Consider the following 24,037-nt stretch of genomic DNA (forward strand, 5'->3'; position numbering starts at 1 on the left):
AAGAATTTTTCTGTGGCACAAGTATTGCAAGCGGGCGTTTGGAAGCGTCAGATGACCTTCACAGCCCACTACCTGAAAGATGTAACCCACAGGAGCATGGAAACCTTTTCCATTGGTCCTGTGGTGGCCGCACAACAAGTGATCTAATTCCTCAGGCTCCTTGATGGACAAGTAGCAGAGGGTTGAGGGCTGAGGTTACCCGGGTTAGTCTGGGGTGAATGAAAAGAATGTCTGGCTCCCTTCTTTCTTTCTCCTTCTCCCCCCCCCTGGGGAAACAGCTCCGCAAGACCGAATCATAGCTGACCTCACCCCTCTGCAGTTAAGATTCATTTCCCTTGTGCATCCTTAGTATGAATAAATACTTTGTTACGTCACCAATATCTCGTGAGGGAGGGTATTGGATATGTCTTAGAACTTATGCTCATCCTCGAGTTCCTACGTAAAGACAAGCCACGAGTCTCACATAAGCTTCTGCAGGCCGCTATCATTGAGTTTCCTTGTAACTACTTTGATTTTAGCGAGGGTAGGGTTCCTACTAATTAGATTAAAGATCTATTAGAGGGAACCCCAGGTCATGACCAGGGCCAGTTGGTAGAACTCCCTCCCTCCTAAGAGTAAGTCACCCTATGAATAGCGAAGGTTTGTATCTCTGTCGGAACAAATAACAAATTTGGAAATAATTTGTATTTTTCCTAACATACAAACCTGGAGCTATTTATACAAATTGGCCCGCCACCCTGTTCCCCTAGAAGTCCTGCCAGAAAGCAAAAGTGGTTACTCAACCGACAGATGTGAGTGAGCGGGGTAGCCAATCTACCCCAACCCCCTCCCGCTAACTAGCGGATGGGGTAATTATCCCTCACTAAAATTGCCTTGGCTGGTTTTCAGCGTTGCCGAAAGTAATACCCTATAAATAGCTCCAGGTTTGTATGTTAGGAAAAATACAAATTATTTCCAAATTTGTTATATTTCTAGCATGCTCTTTTGCCTCTCTCACACCTATCCTTCCTATCACCTAGAGTTCACTCCATTCATCCACCCAAAGCTCTTCCTCTCATACTTCTCCCATGAACTCTTGCATTCATCACCACCTTCAGCAGAAACCCATTTTCCATTCTGTCTAAATGGCCAAATCACCTCGACACATTCAGATAATTCTAGCTGCTAATTCATTTCTTACACCCGTTCTCACCCTCACTACTTCGATCCTAACCTTATTTAATCAAGACACGCCAGCCATACTCCTCAGGCACTTCATCTTGGACATACAGTATTCAATTTCTGTCTCTCGTCACTTTTATTTCCCACAACTCCAATCCATACATCACAGTTGGTACAATCACTTTCTCATACAGAACTCTCTTTACATTCACTCAACCTTCTATTCTTTACCACACCTTCTACTGCCCTCAACATTTCACATTCTTCATTTAATCTCTGATGTACATCTGCATCCACCTAACCATTTGCTGCAACAACAGACCTCAAGAACTCAAACTTATCTACTGCGTCAAGTTACTCTCCCTTCAACATGACATTCAACCTAGGAGTACCCTCCCTTCTTGAGCTTCTCATAACTTTACTCTTACCCACATTAACTCTCAACTCCCTTCTCTCACACATCCTCCCAATCTCTAACTTATCAATCCAGCTTCTCCTCCGAGTCTGCAACTAATACGGTATCATTCATAAACAATAACTGATTCACCTCCCACTCATGATCAATCTCATCTGCCAATTTCAATCCTCAAGCATTCACCCCTCTCAAAACTCCATGAACAAAAAAATTGACAACTATGGCGACATCATACATCCCTGCCTGTCTCGGCCCTCCACTTACTGGAAACCACTCACTCACTCCAATTCCTATCCTGACACATGCTCTACTGTCTGTATAAACTCTTCACTGCTTTCAAGTCTTTCACCAATTCCATATAACCTCATCACTTTCCACATCACTTCCGTATCAACTCTATCATAAGCTTTCTCCACATCCACAAATGCAACATACACCTCCATACCTTTTGCTAAATAGTTCTCGCATATCTGCCTGTCTGTAAAAATCTTATCCGTACATCCCCTATCTCTTCTAAAACCACCTTGCACTTTTAAGATTGCATCCTCAGTTTTATCCTTCATCCTATTAATTACCTCCGCCAACGAAGTTGGAAGGAGGTTATGTTTTACCCCCTGTATGTGGGTTTGCTGGTTTGTGTATGTGTGTGTGTTTGTGAACAGCTTCCTGGCCACAATTTTAATCATAGTGTAATAAAACTTGCAGGATTAACTGCTATGTAAAATGCTGGAAATGATTAAATTTTACAAGGGCAAGGTCATTGTCAAGCAAAATGTCCAATGCATGCAATCAGCCATAAATTTGGACATCGTTGTCACAGACACTTCAAACTTGGTTCATATTTGAGTGTATAAAAATCCATGCCAATTAGTACATGTTTAAGTCAAAGGTCAAGGTCAAGGTTGAGCGAAAGGTCACGAATTAAGCTAACGCGACGGATGTTTGTGCTTTACTGAGTGCCCCTCTAGTTAGTACTGTACCATACACTTTGCCAACCACACTCAACAAACTAATATCCCTTGAAGTATAACAGTCATACACATCTGCCTTACCTTTGGATAGTGGAATAATACATGCAAACACCCAGTCCACTGATATCATTGACACCAACCATTCAAGTACAGTCACACCCCCTTCCTTTTATCTTCTAAGCTCTCATGCCATCCATACCAGGTGCTTTTTCTACTCTCGGTTCATCTAGTGCTCTCTTCAATTTCTTTCTTGTTATCTCTCTCTCATTCTCATATCCTGAGACTTGCACCTCAACACCTGCAACAGCAATTATATCTTCCTCCCTATTTTCCTCAATATTCAGTAATCTTTGAAAATATTCTGCCAACATTTTCCTTGCCTCCTCTCCTTTCAACAACCTTCCATTTTCATCTTTCACTGTATCTTCACTTCTCGACCCACCCCTTCTTAATCTCATCACATCTCTCCAAAACTACATCTTATCCTCTTCATATGAACAATCCAATCCCTGTCCCCACCTCCAGTTAGCCACCCTCTTTGCCTCAGCTACTGTATGTTTTACTTTCACATTTTTCTCTCAGTAGCTTTCATACTTCTCTATAGTACTTGAACAATTACTAATGATACTGTTTGACATTTGGTTTCTGATTTATGTACATTATAACAAAGAGGGTGATATTAAGTACTACAGAAATTCCAAGTTTTTCATCTTGATCATTAAACCAAAATTCTGACAATTTTATCATTGTCTAATCTATTTATTTATTTAGTTTAGATGATAATTATCTCAGAGAAGTAATATGTCCATCATTAATATAATTATCTTAGGATTAATAGATGTTTATACCCTTTTATTGACTTTGGTTAATACTCTCTTTTTTCTCTTACAGATTTTCTTCAGAAGGTAGGGCCACCATGATACATTTGAGCCTTGAATTAGAGATATTTCCTTTGAAGAAGTAATGCAAAACTTGAAAAATGTTAACAAAGATTTGGTCATGTTCCTTTCTGTGGGGAGTTTAGATAATGTTTTATATGGTCTCTATGTTATTTTTGATCATGTCACTTTTTTACTCTAATAAGGAAGTCCTTTACCTTCGAAAAGTAAAAAACTATTAAGGGATTTTGACGAAGAAAAAATCTATTTCTGGGGAGAGACCTGTGACGCCCGGTGAAAAGGGTCCTTCTTTACACTTTTCTAATATAAATCTTCCAAATATACTAAAGATAAAAGCATGGAATGCAGAGGTTACTACCCTCTCGCGATCACCTTGTGGGTGTCGTGTATACAACAAGGGCGTGTGAAAACCACTATTCACAGGCTGTCTTCCATTTAGATAATCCCTTCATCAAAGGGGAGGGCAGTGACAGGCCCTAGAGAATACAGTTGGACTACCCCACCGACACCTACTACTCGCGCCCTCCAGGTCATCCTTCTGCAAGAACATATGGCTTGGCAAGGAAAGGGTGGGTCCGTACAAAAATAACCGGGAAGGGTTTCACCGGGCGTCACAGGTCTCTCCCCAGAAATAGATTTTTCCTTCGTCAAAATCCCTTTTCTGGGTCGATCTGTGATGACCGGTGAAAATGTACCAGAGAATGCCTTCCAAGCCCAATAAAGTAATAACCTAATGCGGAGAATACAATCGCCATGTACGACAATAATATAATATAATAATGTAAGAAACGTCCAATTACCAACTAGCCAAATGACATAGGGAACGTAAGGCTAAATAACTAAGACGACAAGGAATCAACTGAGTGTCGAATCGTAAAAGGCATCAAACCTTACATGTCTAAGCATATCTAAACCTTATAGGAATGGTAACTACAATAACAGTTAAACCATAGGAATTAAACATGGCAAATATCATAGGGCTAACGAACTACCCAGGAGAATGGCGACGTGGTGTGAGTGGCGGGTAGGAGGGAGAAGAGAAGAGATGGAAGAAAGGAAGAAGCAGAGATTAATGGGGAGGGAAAAGGCTCCCCGCTGCCATCGTCGGGTATTTAAGGGCCTGTAAGATCTTTAGATAGTGGCGTTTGACAATCATAGGGGATTTCCAACCCGTATATTTTTTAAAAATCATCAAAGTCCTTGTTCTGGAAGTAATTGATGGAGGTATCTACTGTCCGTATATCATGAGCCTGGGGAAATGATTCCGGATTAGTATGTTTAAAGAAGTAGAGGATTTGTTGCCTGATACCGTGAATGGAAATAGTACCTCCTTGTTCCCCGATAACCAAGGGGCCAGACGAGCGGGTGGCAGTTCTAGCTAAAAAAGGCCTTGAGAGTAGTGACTGAACACAGAGAAAAGATCCTGGGGAAGAAGAATAATCTTCCGAGGGGAGCACCTATTCTGCGGATCCTCATTTCTTAGCTAGGAAAGCATTGTCTGGAGAACGGAGTTCTTTGGCTGAAGGGAGGAAATCTATGTTTTCCGGGTTGGTGAGAGAGCTGCTAGTTCTGATATTCCATCACCTGAGGCCAAAGCCGTTAGAAATAGTCTTCCTAAGAAGAGTGATATAAGAGCAGGATTCATTGTCCGTGTCCGGCGCAAGTTTTGAGGACACCGTTCATAGACCAGAGTCCTTTTGTGGCCGAACCGAAGGTCAAAGCCTAGCACATGTTTTTGGAATAGATGAGAAATAGGAATCAGCTAGGTTAATGTTAAACCCAACAAGGAAGATCTTCAAAGCTGACTTGATGGTGGTTAAAGTGCTAACTGTTAGGCCTTTGCCAAATAAGAACCTCAAGAAAGAGATGGCTATATTTGGAGAAATACGAGTATGGTCTGAACTCTTAGGAAATCTGCTAGTTGTTAACGGCCGAATCATATTGGCGAATTGTCGAGTCCCTTTTGGCTGATTCGATGAAGATATCGATTTCCGGTTCAATGTTCGCGTCTCTACGAGCTGCAAACTTCCTGTAGTCCACAAAGTTAGAGTTTTGGCTATCCTTGAGCAATCTGACACAGTGAGTTTGGATTACTTGAGTCAGTTTGGGGAACGGGATCCGGAAGGGACTGAGTTTCAACTCGAGGAGGAGAGGAAACCAACTGTTCTTGGCCAGTGAGGTGGTACTAAAGCCACTGCCCCCCGGAAGGAGCGTAGTTTGTGTAAAAGTCTCATTAGAAGATTCACTGGGGGAAATAGGTAAACCTTCTTCTAATGGTTCCTGAGTATCCACCGGAATGAAATTATGTCTAGAGACCATTCTGACTCCAGTGGTTTCGTCCTGGCTAGTGAGTCCGCTCTCACATTCTGGACTCCCGCAAGGTGAGTTACTGACAGGATCCAGTTCTTTACTGTTGGCCAGGCGAAGATAGTGACCAGGATCCGATTCAGGTTGGGTGACTTGGATCCTCCCCTGTTGACGCAGTGTACTACGTCTGTGCTGTCTGACACTACTCTGATGTGGCTCGACCTCGGAGGAGAGAGTCTCTTCAGGGTCAAGAACACTGCCATGGTTTCGAGAACATTGATATGGGACTGTTTCATGGCGGGTGACAAGACCCCTGAAACATCTGATGTTCGGAGTAATCCCCACATCCACTTAGAGGCGCGGCTGTATGGAATGTCTCTTGTGGAGGTGGGAATTGTAGAGGAACCGATTTGGAGAGGTTCTTCGGTTCGGACCATGGGCGTAGTCTCATTTTCAAGACAGAGGGATCTTCGAGACCTTGTCTCTTAAAGGTACTGTAGCTCTCTTTCTCCAAACTCGATTGATGTCTTTGAATTTTGTTATTGAAGTGAATTGTGTTTGAGAAAATTCTTGATCTTGGAAGCTATTCCTCTTACCTTTTTGGAAGGGAGAGACAAAGTGTGCTTCGAAAGGTCCCACAATGTCTAACCATTCTAAGTGGCCTGATGGTTGCAGGCGAGACTTTTGGAGATTGACCCGAAATCACAGGTTGTTGAGAAATCGAAGTACTTCCTTCGTAGCTCTGTTGCCTTCTATGGCCGACCGGGCCCAAATGAGCCAACCGTCCAGATAAGCAATGATCTGTATCTCTTGGTTCCTGAGTTGTTCTAACACTGTCTCTCCCAGTTTCGTGAATATCCTGGGATCAATGTTGAGGCCGAAGGGCATGTCTTGAATGCAAAGGCTTTCCTGCCTAGGCGGAAACCCAGATAAGAAGAGAAGTTTCGAGCTATAGGCACATGATAATAGTCGTCGGTAAGATCGACAGAGGTGGTGACGGCCCCATGGGGAAGTAAGGTCCGTACCTGAGAGATAGTCAACATCTGGAACTTGTCGCAGAGAATGTAAGAGTTTAGCTTTGACAAGTCCCGGTCCACTCTCAATGCCGACAAGCCTTTCTTCGGAATTGTGAACAGGCGGCCTTGGAACTTCGGTGATCGGTCCCGTTTTATTGCTTTCTTCTTGAGTAACTCTGCGGTGTACTCTTTCAGGATGGCAGTGGATTTCTGGGAGAAGGTCACTGGTGGAGGAGGAGGACCTTGTAGCCATTTCCACCTCAAACCTTTAGAGATTATGCTATGAGCCCACGGACCGAAGGTCCAATGGTCTTGAAAGTGGTAAAGTCTCTCCCCTACCGGGACCACCTCGTTGTGAGGGAGTGAACCTAGGTCCTTTCCTTCCTCGAGCCCCCTTTTTTCTAGGTCCGCCTCGATGGCGGAACTGTCTTTTACTCCTGTATCTTCCCCTCTGGTGTCCACGAAAGGAACCTGAGGGTTAGGAGCTAGGGCTGTATGCAGGCGAGGGCATCCAAACGGGGTTGGGCTATGTACCTGGGGAATCAGTGAGGTAGCCCACCTGATGAGGGAGGATCCGGATGCATAGGCGTCGAATCAGAGGAAGACTGTGATGACGAGTGGGTAACTGACTATTGATGGCAGTGACCCCGGTTCGTTTTGTAGAGGATAACTCTCTGCTTCTTCTTGAAGAAAGCTTGATTTTGGTCTTCGACCTTCTTTCTGGCAGTGAGGCCCCGCCTTTCCTGTAATTTTGGTTTGCTCTCGTATCATCTTGTAGAACCTTGTTCACCTCCTCCTGAGGGAAGAGGGTTTTACCCCATCAGGAGGAAACTATCAGCCTGCTCGATTCCTGTCTGATAGAGGCCTCAGACAGAACGTATTTCCTAAACTAATCCGAGCAGACCACCAAGCGTGTAGGTCGAATTGGAAGGACAGAGATTGGTTCTTCATGAATATCCGAAACAAAGTCTCAGTGGGATAAATTGAGGCTAGGGTCTCCCCGAGGTGGGGTCCGGCTCTTTAAGAGCCGGCATGGCCGAACCTTCTTTGTCAGCTTGAATAGTAAGACCTGTCCATTTATCCGTAATAGGCAAGGCAACAATGAGAGCAGTTGTAGATATGGCGTATTCCCCATTGTGTGGGGTGAGCTTGGAATTAGCGTACCCCCCAGACCGACAACATCCTGGTCCAGACAGATCGGGCCTGCCCTTTAGGAAATAATACCGTTACCTTCGGTACCTTGTCTAACCTAACCAAGGCATGCTCCTTCAATCGAACGAATCCATTGAATGGGAATTCTAGTCCCTGAGAGTAAATTCTAGGTCCTCCAGAGGGCGGACATCTATGCCATCTATATATGGGACATGTAAGGCAAATTTCTGTGTGTTGTTTTTATCGAAGGAGGTTACTTCGATACGCCTGGGGCTGTAGGGGGAGTCATCCGAGTTCCTGAACGGATCCGACTCACCACCATATCTTTGAGCTCCGTCATAGCCCCTTGGCTTGCCCTAGAATGTGTTGTATCTGCTCTTTAACCCTACCCCTGGCTTTTAGCAGTCACGGTTTTATGCAATGTAATATGAACATCAGGATCCTTTGAGGGTCCTAGGTCGGTGACGCAGGTAATTGCAAAGCTGAAGGCTCAAAACTCATCACCACCTACCTGCCCGTCCATGGGGTCGATGTCCAACCCTAGAGAGGACACTCCGAGGAGATAGGGTCCGCTAGATGGAGCATTCCTTCCAAACCTTGATACCCAAGGGCGGAGAGCCGCTCTTGCAGGCCGGAGAGATTCATCATCATCCTGAAAGAAGTGAGGGGATTAGTGATGAAGGAGAAGACCGTTCTCCTCAATAAGCAATGCATACATAAATCTGGATCAAATTAAATCATCGCCAAAGGATACCAAAAAGAAACATATTAGAACCAACTTACATCATGGGTCAGGAGTAGGGAAGACAGCTCGTAGCAGAGCGTGCATGACTCCGGGAACCATACCATGTAGGCGGATCTTCTGTAAAAGAAAGGAGACATAAGCCTGGATGTTCCTTGAAACTCTGGTTAGTGATCCTATTCACAGGCTGGGATCAACCAATTAACTATAACTAATAACAATGTATATATTTATGCATATATTTAATTATAAATATGTATAAACATGGATAAATATCCATACAACATCGTGTTCAAATAGAAATAAATTTCTACTCAGTACTTGGGATCGAACGCTAGCCCCTTCTAATGAAAAGCCAGGTCGAAACCAACCATGCCATGAGAGGCTATCTACTGTTCCTTGAGACTCTGGTCAGTGAACAGATGAATCAATAGAATACTAATATCCAGTAACCACGTAACATGTAACTATAAACCTCATCGGTAAGATAATGTTAACCCCGGTTCTGAACGTTTGAGTCAGGGGTGGCCAACCTATGGCGCATGCGCCAACAGTGGTGCATTGCATGATTACAAGTGGCGCTCTATACTCCAAAGATAGTAAATTGAATGACTTTTCTTTAAAATTGCTAATTATGTTCATATATTTTCATTAGGTCTTCCAAGAATAGCTAATGATATTTTAACTTGGGAATCATTGCCATAAATGAAAATCTCATCATGTGGTTTGGTTATCTTGGAACTCCATACCTAAGGCTAAAAATTATCCAAGTTATCTCAAGATTTTCATATCATAGATGAAAATTTTGTCTGAACATTTTCTCGCATTATCATACCATAGACGAAAACTTGATCCGAAGGTTATCTTGGATTTTTATCACATTGATGAAAATTTACGCGAAGGCTATTTCGGATTTTCATCCTTAGCCTAAAACATTATCCTAAGGTTATCTATGATTTTCCGTAGATAATTATTTTCTAATTTTGTTCCATGTATGATAATGGGTGGTATTCTTTCTGGATCCATTAGATGATTTTTTGTACGCGTCGTGTCCTTATGATTTGAGTTATTTTTAATTTACGAAAAGTTTAAAAATGGTATCTGTTTAATATAAAAATTATGGTTGAACATTTTCCTTCATACTTATTTGTGTATTATTTTGTATCACACATGATCTGGATTATGTATATTTGTGTTTTTAATATATATTTGTGTTTAATATGTATTTAATATTGTATATGGTATTTATGTATTTAATATTGTATATTTATGAATTTGATATAATTTTAAAGTTATAGCCTACTCCTATATTTTATTTAATGTATGGCAATGTTTTTTACTCGTTTTGTATTGATTTTCAATGTTACTTGGATGATATTTTTAATTATTTGATGTTTAGTTATATGTAATTTACATTGATGAACCATGTTTTCCTAACCTTAAATATTATCAATCTATACTAAGTTAAGTTTGCATGGTAGTCAAGGCTCATTGTGTATGATGGTATTTTGAAGGCTGTTAGTGAATAAAAAAGTCCTTTTGGCTAGATATATTTTAATGTTAATTTTATTTTCAATCAGGAATAGCTCTCAATATTAGTGTTCAGCTAAGAAATATTTGATTGTTATGCTCTTGAATCTTTCAAGTAATTTAAGAAAATCCCTCTTTAGTATTGGATTAAATGTTTATTGCTATCTGAAAATTTGTAACTCGAAGAGTGGTGCATTGCACATTATACTTTAAATTCAAAGGCACCGATTCAATTTACATGCCATCAATTAAAACAAATTTATATGTTAATTTATTATGTTTTGTTCCCTCATTTCACAGAGGAAACAAATAGGGGAGGAAGGTTGTTTGTTTAGAGAGTTCATAGGTTCTGTCAGGCTTGTTAACTAGGATCTCTTTAGTGCTTTCCTTGATTTTTAGTTTACTACTCGTGCTGTGTGATATCCACTCTTGTTCCTCTGTGAAATGATTTTGAACATTTGTATTTTCTATTGTAGAAATTCATTATTATAAGAGGATAACAAAGCCTTCCTCTGTCTCTTTTATTTGAATAAGCCAAAGGAGATTTGATATAATCCTCTATTTGAATGATTAAAGTAATATGTTGATGATAATGTAAACCTGTCAACCGAACAGAATTTGATTTAATGAGAAAAGTTTTGAAGAATAGTTCCAGAATTAATCAGGCTATTTTATTTAAAAGAGAAATAAGTTATAGGTATACTGATATCTGGTTACTTTGAATTTAGAGTTAACAAATTTAGAATATTAATATCTCGTAAGCAAAGTTTTGTACAGATAATATTTTAAGTAAAAAATCTGAGAAATTTTACAATTCTTAAATGTTGAGGAAAGCCTTCAAGGTTCCATTCATGGTGGAAAACAGAACTTCACAGATGGTTGTGCTTGGTGAGTGTTAAGAATTTTATTTTCAATAAGTGTTCATATTTTCTTTCTATTCTAATGTTAACAACACATGATTTTGTGCATTTGTATTCAGGTTTTCAGGAGAACGCCGTTGTTATTGGCTTGGTATTATTTGCTTCGTTATCATGTTCTTTTTGTTTGTTTAATGCCTTTTGAATATCTCGAGGAAAGGAGGTCTTCAATATAATATATATCTTGCCAGCTCTGATGAATATTTGGTCTATTTTGCAGTCCCCCTCTTCCACTTGACCTATGCCACTAAGTCATAAAAGATATGTGACCTAATGTAATATAACCTTCCTAAGCTATTGTAGGGTGCCAGGTCTACCTTGAGCAAGTAGGGCGACTGTCTGAAACCTCTATCGAACCTAACCTAACCTAACCTATAGTTCGATTGGTCAGGAGGCTGGGGAAACTGCAAAAAAGCAAATATTTGTTGAAAATATAAATTAGCAGTGGCAACTTGATTTGCTGATGGGTTTTTAAAATGCTATGCATGCGCTTTGGCTTGGTTGAATGCTGACTAAAAATACTGCATTTTAGAAGGGTATAAAACTAACGTTAGTTACACAATAAATTTTTAGCCCATAAGTGTTAAAATCGGTCTAAACTGTAGATATGTTTGGCACATTGAATCTAGTATAGGGTGGTAGTGTTTGGTTGGGAGGTTGTGGAGGGAGATAGCATTAAGTATTATTTCCTAGAAATAAGTACTCTGTTAGCAAATGAAGTCCATCAGTGATTATCTGTTGGCAAATGAAGTCCATCAGTGATTATGGTAGTTTAATCAGTGGTTTGTAATGAGTTGTAATTTAGATAGCAGTAGGTTGGTTATGATATAATTATGTTGTAAGGCTTAGGTTAGGTTATCCAAATAAGAACTTTAGTGTATTTGAAAGGTTATGTTAAATTGATAAGGTTAGTTAAAGGATTTTAGGCATTTATATTTGGTTTGTTGTCCGTCTTGAATCTACAAAATATAGAAATGGACTGGTTTCATCTGTAAACAGGCTGAGCATCTACTTCTGCCTTTGTTGTGGTAAGTTAATTTTCTCTTTAGACTTTGTTTTGCTGGAAGCTAAGAAAAACTCTTGTTGTTAAGTAAGAAATAAAAATAGATACGTACTGGAATTTGTATTTTTGTGATAAACTAAATAGAACATGTAATTATATAATTTGAGCTTGAATAACAGAACACAAATTAAGCTTTATTGTTATTTGTTTCCACATCAATATCTGCCTTTAGAGCAGGATTAAGTGACTAGTAGTTTTAATCATTGACATTATTCCGTTTTCCTTTGCTTCCCAGCTGTTGAAAGATACTTTTTGTATAATTCTTGAACATGATTAATATAATTTGACAATTAGAATGAAACAAAATCTATGCCGATATTCATAGTTGTATTTAAACATTTTAGATGTATTGTTAGTGATTGAATAGTCAATATTGATAGTGCAGTACTTTATACTGTGATCTTTAAACCAATTTAATGTCATTACTTGTACGAAAACTCAAATTTTTCTGCCAATTTCTCCCCTTATAGTAAAATGATACAAGTTCTACAACTTTATAAAAACCAGATATCAATAATTCTCTTTAATTTCATTGTACATATCTTTGTTCTTTTGAAACAGGTGAAGTGACATTGGAGCACCTCGAGAACTCATAGTAAAGGTAGCATATTCCAGAGCTACTTTAAATTTCCTTTTAAAAGAAATATTACGTAAGTGTCTTATTTCTTATTAAGGTGTACATTCATATTTCTGTTATTTTTAGTGATGTTTGATTTGCTTTTATTCTTTTTATTCTTCTGCTCGCTTGATTACCTTTTCCATGGTGGGTTGTTGGTGTATTGCATAAATCTGAGGCTTGTACAGCTGTGTATTTCTTTATATTAATATTTCTTCAAGATTAATACTTGAAAATCTTGACTCAATTGCATAGACGCTGTACAGAGGAGGACTTAATAGTATATAAGAAAGGTAGAGCACAGTTCCATCATACAATGAAAGAAGCTAGGTGCCAGTCTCGGATATCATTTGTTTCCTCTGTCAAAGGTAGAACACCACCATATTCTGTATAGAGGAAAGTGAAAAATATAGCTGGCAAATTTACCCCCCACCCAGTACCTGTGTTGAAGGTATGTGATTGGAGCAACTGTGGTTAGCAATGCTTTGGCTGAACATTTCTCCTCTGTATTATGCTAGTGTGAAACAGTTCCTGGTTATCATTATAGAAGCATTGAAGAACAGAAACTGTTAAATTTTACAACAGAAAAGGAGGAATCTTACCTTGTTCTTTTTACCAAGAGTGAATTTGATTCCGCAATTGCTATGTGCCATGTTACAACCCCTGGACATGATGGAATTGCATATGCAATGATTAAACATGTACCTGTAAATACCAAGTTATTTATTTTAATCATTATTAACAGAATATGGCATGATCATAGTTATCCAAGTGTTTGGAAACTAGCCATTGTTTAAGCATTTTTAAAACCTGGTAAGGATAAGTTCTTAGCAGCAAACTATCGACCAATTTCATTGACATCTTGTTTATGTAAGATCGTGGAGAAGATGGTCAATGCATGACTAGTGTAGTGTCTGGAGAAGAAAGGTATTTTACCACTTATCTAGTGTGGATTTAGAAAAATACACTCAACGACTAATGTGTTGATGCGACTTGAGTCTTCTATTTGTGAAGCCTTTCCTTTCAAGAAGCACCATGTAAATCTTTTTTTTTTTCTTATCTTGTAAAGGCATATGATACTGCATGGAGATATGGTATACAGTGGTACCTCTACATACGAATTTAATTCGTTCCACAACCAACTTCGGATGTAGAAAATGTTCCGATGTAGAAACGAATTTTCCCATAAGAATACATGGTAATTCATTTAATTCGTTCCTCAGCCTAAAAACCCATAATAAATACTTAATAAATGGCTACACATAATTGCACATAATTACACATAACATAACTGCATAATATGAAAGAAGCATGTAAAAAAGATAATTATAAAGAAATAATAAATAAAAAATGTGTTTTATTGCCACTTTACCTTAGAGACAGGCCAACGCAGGTGTAGGATTTGCTACGCCAGGAGGAGACGAACGATCGGCGAGAAGGTAGACATGATGTTAACATGTTCTTTAAATAAATACTCTCTCTCTCTCTCTCTCTCTCTCTCTCTCTCTCTCTCTCTCTCTCTCTCTCTCTCTCTCTCTCTTGTTCTTCTTCACTGTTAGTGTTAGAGACTTCTATTATTTTTTTTCTGAGAGAGAGAGAGAGAGAGAGAGAGAGAGAGAGAGAGAGAGAGAGAGATAGATAGATAGATTTGAGATTAAACAAAAATGAGAGATTAAACAAAAATGTGTTGTGTACATATGATTTTTAACAGCGTTAACGAGTTGAAAGACAGTTAAATGTAACTAAAAAAACAATATCAGCGAATCTGAATTCCTTTATTAACTAAAACAAATATTGATACAAACACACTCGTGTGCGTATGCGCAAACACACACACACGCACGAGGAGACACGACCGGCGAGGAGGTAGAGATGGTGACTGCGATAACATGCCGTAACTTACACTACGGAAATTTTAATCTAACTTAGCTTATTTTTTTATTTTTTTTATTTTTATATTCCATATTTTTTACATTTTTTTTCTTTTTTTTTCTTTTGATTTTTTATTTTCATCACTTTCAGTGACGAGTTACGGTATGTTATCGCAGTCACCATCTCTACCTCCTCCCCGACCGTCTCTCTTACTGCGTAGCAATTTTTGCACCTGTGTGTGTGTTTGTGCATACGCACACGAGTGTGTTTGTATCAATATTTGTTTTAGTTAATAAAGGAATTCAGATTAGCTGTTATTACTTTCTTAGTTACATTTAATTGTTTTCAACTCGTTGACGCTGTTAAAAATCATATGTACTCTAAACACATTTTTGTTTAATCTCTGTCTCTCTCTCTCGGAAAAAAAAATAATAGACGTATCTAACACTATAACAGCGAAGAAGAATGAGAGAGAGAGAGAGAGAGAGAGAGAGAGAGAGAGAGAGAGAGAGAGAGAGAGAGAGAGAGAGAGAGAGAGAGAGAGATATTTTATTTAAAGAAGATGTTAATGCCATGTTTAGAGAGAAACAGAAAAAGAGAGAAGTCTTATTTAAAAGAGCTTGTTAATGCTATCATGGTTTTCTTTGCTTCACTTTTTTCTTTCTCTCTGTTCATCACGCTGGCCCTTCTCACAAATGATCGTTGCCAACAATCTCTTTGTCCTTTATCCCTATCAACAGAAGGTGTTCTATCTCTTCCAGGGTATTGCTAAGATGTCTTGTAATAATGGTGATCCCCTTCGATGGTTATTTGCTTTAATGGCTGCCTTCAGCTTGATGATCCTCGAGATCATAGGCCTATTCCGGCCATATTGTTTAGCCATACAGTATCACTCACATGCACACTGCTCTCATGTTTTTCTATAATTTCTTGCTTCAATTCTAATGAAAGAATTGCCTTCTTACTGTACTGAAACTTAGCTTCTTAGGCACGTTGATTATAGGTAAAATCAAAAAGGAAATGTGAGAAAAGGAAGAAAATAAGCACTGTTAATAACAGACCAAACAGAGGACAACCACACGATACACACAAGAATAGAGAACTGAGCAATCGACGCTCAATGGCGTAATGTTTACTTCGTGTGTCGAAATAAAATTCGGGTGTAGAGTCAAAAATTTGCTCGAATTTTACTTCGGATGTTGGAAAATTCGGATGTAGATATGTTCGTGTGTAGAGGTTCCACTGTACTTGAAACCATTCATAATATGGGATTAAGAAGAGAGCTACCATTGTATATTCAAGCATTTGTTTCGCATAGATTTTTTTTCAAGTTGAAGTAGGTGAAACACTATCAGGGAGGAAATGTCATGAAGAATGTGTTTCCCAGGTTAGTGTGCTAAATGTAACCTTATTTGCATTAGCCATTAAAGAGATATTCTCTCAGCGCTCTTTGTGGATGATCTCCATATGATTTGCTGGAACTAGAATGTCGATGGTTGAGAGAAAACTACAACTCTCAATTGACAAAATTATTCAGTGGTCTGATAGGAATGGATTTAAGTTTTCGGTAAGCAAAACTGTTGTCCATCTCTGTTGTATTCGAGAAGTACGTCCAGGCTCAGATATATACATCAAAGGTCAATGGATCCAATGTGTAAGTGAAGCTAGATTTTTAGGATTGACATTTAATTGTAGGCTTACAATGGTTGTTCACTTGAAAGCCTTAAAAATAGTCTCTTGAGGCTCTGAATCCTTTAAAAGTTTTGTCCCATACATAATGCAAAACTATTTTAAGATTATATAAGGCCTTAATTTTTTCAAAAATTAGTTCTGGGTGTGAAATATACTAATCAGCATGCCTAAGCCAATTGAAGATATTAGATTTTATACACCATCATGCTGGTATCAGATTGTCCACCGGCATGTTTAGAACTTCCTATCCAAAGTTTTCTAGTTGATACTGGAGAATTACCTGAAGACCTTTATTGAAAGTCTTCTATTGTTCGGTATTGGTTGAGGTTGCATAGATTTCCTAATTCTTTAGCATATCAGACTGCCAACCTTGTGAAGCATTGTAGATATTTTTAGTTGCACCCAAAATCTCCTCAACCTTATGGGTTTTGAGTAAAACAATTAATAAATACTCTTGGTATAACAAGATATAGTTGTTCCATTTAGGATATCACCAACCTCTCCATGGAAATTACTAGAGATATCTTTTTGTAAATATTTTATTGGTATAAACAAGAACATGACTGACTTAGAAGCCAGGTTCCTTTTTATGGAACTAGTCGACGAACATATGGAATCAACTTTTATATATACTGATGATTCCAAATCTGATGCTGGCGTTAGATTCAGAGTATACAGTATAGTAGTGCTTTTCACTGTAGAGGTGCACTTCCTCTAGTATCTTCTATATATACTGTCAAACTATATGGCACACTAACCGCTATTGAGAAAATAGCGTTGAATGAGGAGGGCAATTTTACCATCTTTAGTGATGTAAGAAGTTAGTGATGTAAGAAGTGTCCTACAAGCTTTAAAAGTTTTTAATTCTAGTAACCCTGTAATTTTAAAGATTTTAGAGTGGCTTTTCATTATTGGCCTGAAAGGTATAACAGTCTGATTTTACTGTTTTTTTTTTTATTCATAATAAACGATATCGACATCAATGACCTTCGATGTCAGGATGCCAGAAAAGTTCTAATCAATCACTCAATTAAAAAAATATGGAGACCACTGTTCCGCTCCCCTCCAATGAAAAATGCAAAAATACCTACAGTATTGCAAATAGATACAATATTTTATCTGAAAAAGATGAACCCTCAACAAATTTGAATCGGTCAAAAATTCAAGTTGAGTTCCACAATCCCCCTAAACAATAAAGTCAAAAGAACATGGAAAGGCAAATGTAAAACCAAATTTATTAAGACCCTCTCTTAAAGAAGCCCACAGGAAATAATGTTAAATAAAAAACTGGCAACGGGAAGATCTCATCCAAGATGTCTTCCAGAAATAACATTCCCCCCATAATTGTGTGTCTATAGTAGATCAAGCTTGATAATTCTCCTTGTCCTCGGAGTATGTTAGCTATAGGACACCACATGATCAACAAGCAGGGAGCCATGGCGAGAGTCTTATATACGTTTATGAAGATGGTCCCCAAATATCTTTGCCTATTTGTACCCTTATGCAGGCAGTGATTCTACAAATTGATATAGGGAGAAAATACATAATTTGCTCTCTTTACTTGCCTACAAATGACATCATCATCTATAATAATTTAGTAGAGGTGATTCAATAACTCCCTCAACCTCTTATCTTGCTGGGAGATTTGAATGGTAGACATCCTTAAGGGGGCAATGTATTAGCAAACACAAGGAGCAGCATATCATTATTTGCGGAAAATGAAAATGGGGGACTACTTAATACAGGAAAGCCCACGCACTTCCATGTTTGGACAGGTATCTTGTCATGCATTGACCTTTCAATTGCAAGCTCTAACTATCTCCTCGATTTTGATTGGAGAACATTAGATGATTGGCATACTAGTGACTGTGCACCAATTATAAACTCCAACAATAATTCACCCTTAGAGAGTTCACCATGATGGAAACTTGACAAGGCGGATTGGAATAGTTTTCTGGAGCCGAGCCAAATTGAAGGAGGTGCAGAACAATTGGAAAGTGTAAATGATGCCATAGACTCACTGAATGGGCATTGACATCCTCTTTATGTAATATCATGGAGAAGATGACAATGCAAGACTCATGTGGTACCTGGAGATGAAAGGTATTTTATCTATTCATTTTGGAATTAGAAAAATGCACTTGACTGATTTGTTGGTACGACTTGAGGCCTCTATTTGTGAAGCCTTTGCCTCCAAACAGCACCATGTAATAGCCAGGTCTCTTTTTATGGAACATGTTGAAGAACAAAGGGAATTTACTTTTAAATATACTGATAACTCCAAATCTGATGTTGGCGTCTAATTCGGAGTACATAATAGTGCTTTTAACTGTAGAGGTGTGCTTTCTCTAGTATGTGCTACATTTACTGTCAAACTATTTTGGCGTACTAACCGCCATTGAAAAAAATAGCGTTAAAAGATGAGGGCAATTTTACCAGTGTCCTCCAAGCTTTAGAAGTTGTTAATACCTGTATCCTTTTAGCTTTAAAAGATTTAGAGTGGCTTTTTAATATTTGGCGGAGAGTTATAACAGTTCGATTTTGCTAGGTTCCACCACACGTAGGTGTGCCTAGAAATGAGAACGCAGATTTACTGGCAAAGAAAGCAGCAGCTGAGTTGTACTAAGATGGTATTCCATTTTGTGTAATGATTTTTTACCTACAATGAAGAATTTGATTTATAATAATTGACACCAGCTTTGTGATAGTTTAGTTGGAAATAAGATGAGAGAAATAATGAATGTTATATCTCTTTGGAAGTATAACATGGTGCCCAAAAGTGGGAGATTACTCTTTGTCGTCTACACATGGGTCACACTTGGTTGATGCAAGAGTTTTCTGCTGAGTGGCCAACACCAGCCATATTGTTATGATTGTTTGGTATCCTTGACAGTGTGGTATTTGTTGACCAAGTGCCCCACTTATAGCACCGAAAGAAATAGACATCTGTTTGATGTTCAAGGTGATGATGGCAGGTTCATCCTTGTCAAGATTCTTGGGCAGGATGTGTTGTACTATGTCAGCGGTGTTGTACTATGCCTACAGTATTTTTAGATTTATTTCCAAGTCAGGTATTTTGAGAGCTACTTAAAATTTACAAGTACATTTTTGCTATTATGGATTTGTATCCGAATATGACCGTGCTTAAGGACGTCAACCTCCAAGAAAAGGAAAGTCAAATGATGTCAAGAATCATAGCCAAACCTTTCTGGCATGTTGCTTCCTACAAAGAAGACCTTAACAACATGATCAAGGGTTATAAGTGTCTGGAAAATAAATTTGGCACTATTCCTCAAGGCAATTTGAAAAGGAATGGACATTGTTTGCTGGTAAAGGCTGACATTGAAACTCTATCAGTGTTGCTAACTAATTTTCCATCTCCCCCATCCAATGTTATTGAAAGATAATATATAATATTCAATCAATCAAGTGTTCTAAGTTTCATGACTTCTCGGGAGATTGTTTAGAAGATAAATTTTATTTTCATTATGAAGGAACCCACTCAAAAGAGTTTTCATTGTGAAGGAACCCACTCAAAAGTTTCCATTGTGAAGGAACCCACTTTTTAAATTCACAACAGTGTCCTTAATATAGAATGGAACAAGCTATCATTGATATAGCAAATATTGCACAGCTTTTAGCGCAGCCAGGAAAAAACTTTAGTAATGATAATGTCCAAGGATCAACTTACTTGAGCATTTTGTCTAATCCACGTGATTTGACTTCTCTAGCTCCAATACCGTCTGTACTTTCACAGGTCCCAATTTATGGAATAATGATCACACTACTTCCAGTGCTTCAAATCACCTCAAACTATTGCACTCTAGCACATTTGCCATTACAGTACTATGAAAAGTTCAACTAGACTTATGTCCCAATAGTGTAAAGGAAAATGCTAAAAATACACAGATTCTTGCACAGAACAAGTTTGCCATGCAGTACTTGCCACTTCTGTTACCTACAAGAAAACATTGGGTTCTTCTGAAGTATAGATGGTTGGTCCTTTACCCTGAGAATCTAAATCTAAGAGGAAAAAACAGGTATTAGAAAATGCAAACCCTCCAAAAAAAAAAACATATGTAAATTTAGTATAAAGGTAGATTTGGTGGCTTTTGTAGCAAGTCAAACTGGTGCACAAACTGATAAGAAGGCCTCAATGTCCAGCTTCTAAATCTGAACACGACTATTAACTAAGCAGGCTATCAAACATGCAGTATAAGTTGAAGTTCATAAGAATCCTTATGGTAGCCAAGAACCTGATGGAATCTCAACTGATTGTGTGCCATTAGAAGAAATTACCCGTTATTGGAATCACTGGTAAAACAATGGCATTATATAAGGCTACAGTAGAGCATAAAGCAACCCACAAAATATCATATGGCACAATGATGGCTTCATTTAAAAATTTCGAAAAAAAAAGAAGCTATACATAAAGTTGGAAATATGATTGACAACTTTATCATGAACAAAATTAAAAATCAGTATGGTAAATTAGAAACAGACAGTGCTGTTTTTTTGTGTGTTAACCATCTGATAAAGGAGTGTGCAACAGGCACTCTTCATCTTGGAATTTTTTTTTCTTTCAGAAAAGTTTAACCAAAATCAAAGCAATAACCAGAAAGCAAATCATAATACAAGTAAGCACTAGGAAATTACATCTATAAAACCAAAATCTACACTGAAAAGTAATGACAGCATAGTTAAACTGAAACCCAACTGCAGTAAAATAACCAAAAATAACACACTATCCAGTGGAAATCCATTTCCATTGCCTTAGTGTTCAGTCCTTGAATAATTCAATGAAACGTTAATTCTCTTAAAACCCATTTACATCTGGGGAAATTTGAAGATATCAGCCTTCCATATTCGTGGGGCCTAATTAGCAGAAACAGATGCGAAGATCAAGAATCCATGAATACTTGTTGCCCTAGGGTGGGATAACTCCTAACCTACCAACTCGCTGCCCATTGCTTACTCAGTGTCGACTAAAACTGCCTAATATTATTTTTACCTGGTTTCTATCACAATTTAAGTATTGTACTATGGTATGAACACAATTCAGTAAGTTTACAGTACAGTACATGTGCACATGTGTACTATGCACTGTTCACGGTAAGCCTACTGTAGATTACAGTATGTAACACTAGTTAGTAGATACACTTATAACAACAAAACACTGTTGCTTCTATCTAGTATTGCACTTGCTGATACTGTAGTGTATATTTCTGTAATATATGTACAGTACTATCGCTAAAGTACAGCTTAATTAGTTAAAATAACACTTGTACTGTACTGTAAGTGTTCGGAGTTTTCGTTAGGACAACTCGCAATGTTTGACAACTCACCTCGCCAGTAGCCTCATTTACATATTGTAGAGTACTAGTACTTGTGTACAGTATTGTACAATATAGTTAATAAACAGTACTATGTTTTACTATACAATATGTATGCAATATTTAAAATGAACCAAGTGTATACATTTTATACAAAGACCCCTAACTCTTTTCGTACGAAGTTCTACGCAGTCTTGAAGCATGAAACAACTCCTGATGTGTTGTCTCTTGTGCAGTACTGTAGGGAATTGCACATATACAGCACATTAACCCAGTATAAATATTACTATGTTTAATACACTGTATAGGAGTACTATTCAAATACATGTAAAGTACTTAACTGTAGAAAAAAATACATTAATTATTTATATAATACATACTGTATTTTATAATATACGGTAAATACTAAAGTACACTACGGGCTTCTTCGGTACATACCATACTATTGTAAAAAGGCCAAAGACTGATCATTTATATTTGGTCTGTACTGTACTCTTGTAAAAATACAAAAGTACGATATGTACGAACTGATCATTAACGTGACGTACTTACAAATATATTTTTCATAACATTACCAACAGTACTAACCAAAAAATATTCCACTAAAGTCACAGTTGGTGAGGTAGATGGAGGATAAACCAACAGTACTCACCAAAAAATATTCCGCTAAAGTCACAGTTGGTGAGGTAGATGGAGGATAAACCGTGCTGCTAACAATGGATGAAATGAATGATGAAGGGACGTAACTTCACGGTACTTCATGCCTAAGTGAACAAATCATCACTTCTGTAAGGATAAAATGATTGAAAAGGGATTAGTACAGAATTGTACAGTTCAGGTTAAAAACTGTCAGGTAATTATTTGTTATAGTACTAGTGTACTGTGCTAAATTAAAGTACTAAATAATGTAATTCTTAAGAGTTAGTGTTACTGTACAGGGTAATCCAAAGTGACCTTTATAAATCTTGTACTGCACTAAAACTGAACTGTAGAAACTGAAAATATATTCATAGAAAAATATCTTGCCATTCTGCAAGGGGAGGAGGATTGCCTAAGCCATCATTACTACCGAGATGCATCGTGGATTCTGGAGGAGGGATTGCTTGAGTGGTTTTAGGGGTAGGAGGTGGGGGTGGTGGTTGAGGCTCGAGTTTTGGCTCTGGGTGGAGGTCAGGCTCTGGCTCGGGTTGGGCTCAGTGTCGGGCTCAGGCTCGATGGGTGGCTGAGTTCGTGGAGGCTGTTTCTCGTGATGGGGGAAGAACATCGTTATGGGCAGCTGCTTTGCCTACTTCTTCATCTCATCCATTGAACGCATGAACTTCAGGGAAGGGAGCAAGGAATGATCCATGCTGTACGCCTTTTGGTTCAAGCCCTCTACCATCCTTGATATCTCTGCCAACATTTCAAGCGTGATGCCTTCCTCCTCCTTGTCTGGTTCATCGGTATCCTTCTCTTCCTCACTCGCTAAAAGGACTAATCCAGGTAGATCCTCCTCAGTCAGCTCCTCATTATATCCATCTAGCAACTCCCAAGATATCCTCCTCAGTCACTTTCTCAAAGCCTTTGAATTCAACTGCCATCACTAAAGTCACAATTTTCTGGACAATCTGTTAGAAGACTTCGGTAGTGCCGAAACCAGCTTTAACCCACACTGGCTGCACACGTTTCCAGCAGGTATTTACGGTCTATGGCTTGACGTTGTGGAAGGATTCCTTGACCACAGACAGACTGTCTGCTATCGTGAACTTCTTCCAGAAATCCATCATGTTGTGGTCATGGTTGTTGTTGGTGGCATCTTGGGGTTGCGCCATCACTAGTCAACGGTAGTGGGCCTCGAAGTTTTTAATTATCCCTTGGTCCATTGGCTGGATGAGGGCAGTAGGGACTGTCATCTCGATGGAGGATGGATGTCCAGGAACGTTGTTAGGGTGAGGAGGACCTTAAACTTCATACCCCTACTCCTGATGAAGTCCTTCACCTCCGGCAAGTAGTAGTACTGAAACCAGCTTAAAAAGAGTTCCTTCGTCATCGGGACTTCTTGTTGTGCAATCAATGCACAGGCAGCAAATTCATGTTGCGACGCTGAAGTATACCAGGCCTTGTCGACATAGATAAAGCCGGGTTTAAAGAGATGGTCGGCGGCGTTACTACACACAATCAACTTACACCTTTGGAAGACAGAAAAGTCGCATTTATTGGAATAACATGATTAACAAGTACTGTATGCACATGAAACCTAACACTAAACAATTCGGTTACAAAAATAAAGTTAATATTTACATACTTGAATTAGAGAAACGGGAAAAATATTTACACCGTTAGCCTACCTGTCTTTTGCTATCTTGTCCTTG

The 24,037-nt window shown here is 38.5% G+C and overlaps 1 protein-coding gene across 3 annotated transcripts in view; it reads left to right on the forward strand.

Annotated features, from left to right (window-relative positions):
• The first annotated feature begins 12,708 nt into the window (after positions 1-12,708).
• The window catches only part of LOC137632043 (histone-lysine N-methyltransferase PRDM16-like), a 285,040-nt gene continuing 273,711 nt past the window's right edge, over positions 12,709-24,037 (forward strand). For 2 of the 3 annotated variants that reach the window (XR_011042006.1, XR_011042007.1), the window contains exon 1: positions 12,709-12,823. The gene's annotated coding sequence lies outside the window, so the exon portion shown is untranslated. The remainder of the gene's footprint in view (positions 12,824-24,037) is intronic. The other variant, XM_068364017.1, reaches the window with a different exon arrangement.

This window comes from Palaemon carinicauda, chromosome 40, assembly GCF_036898095.1.
Source record: "Palaemon carinicauda isolate YSFRI2023 chromosome 40, ASM3689809v2, whole genome shotgun sequence".
Classification (NCBI taxonomy): Eukaryota; Metazoa; Arthropoda; class Malacostraca; order Decapoda; family Palaemonidae; genus Palaemon; species Palaemon carinicauda.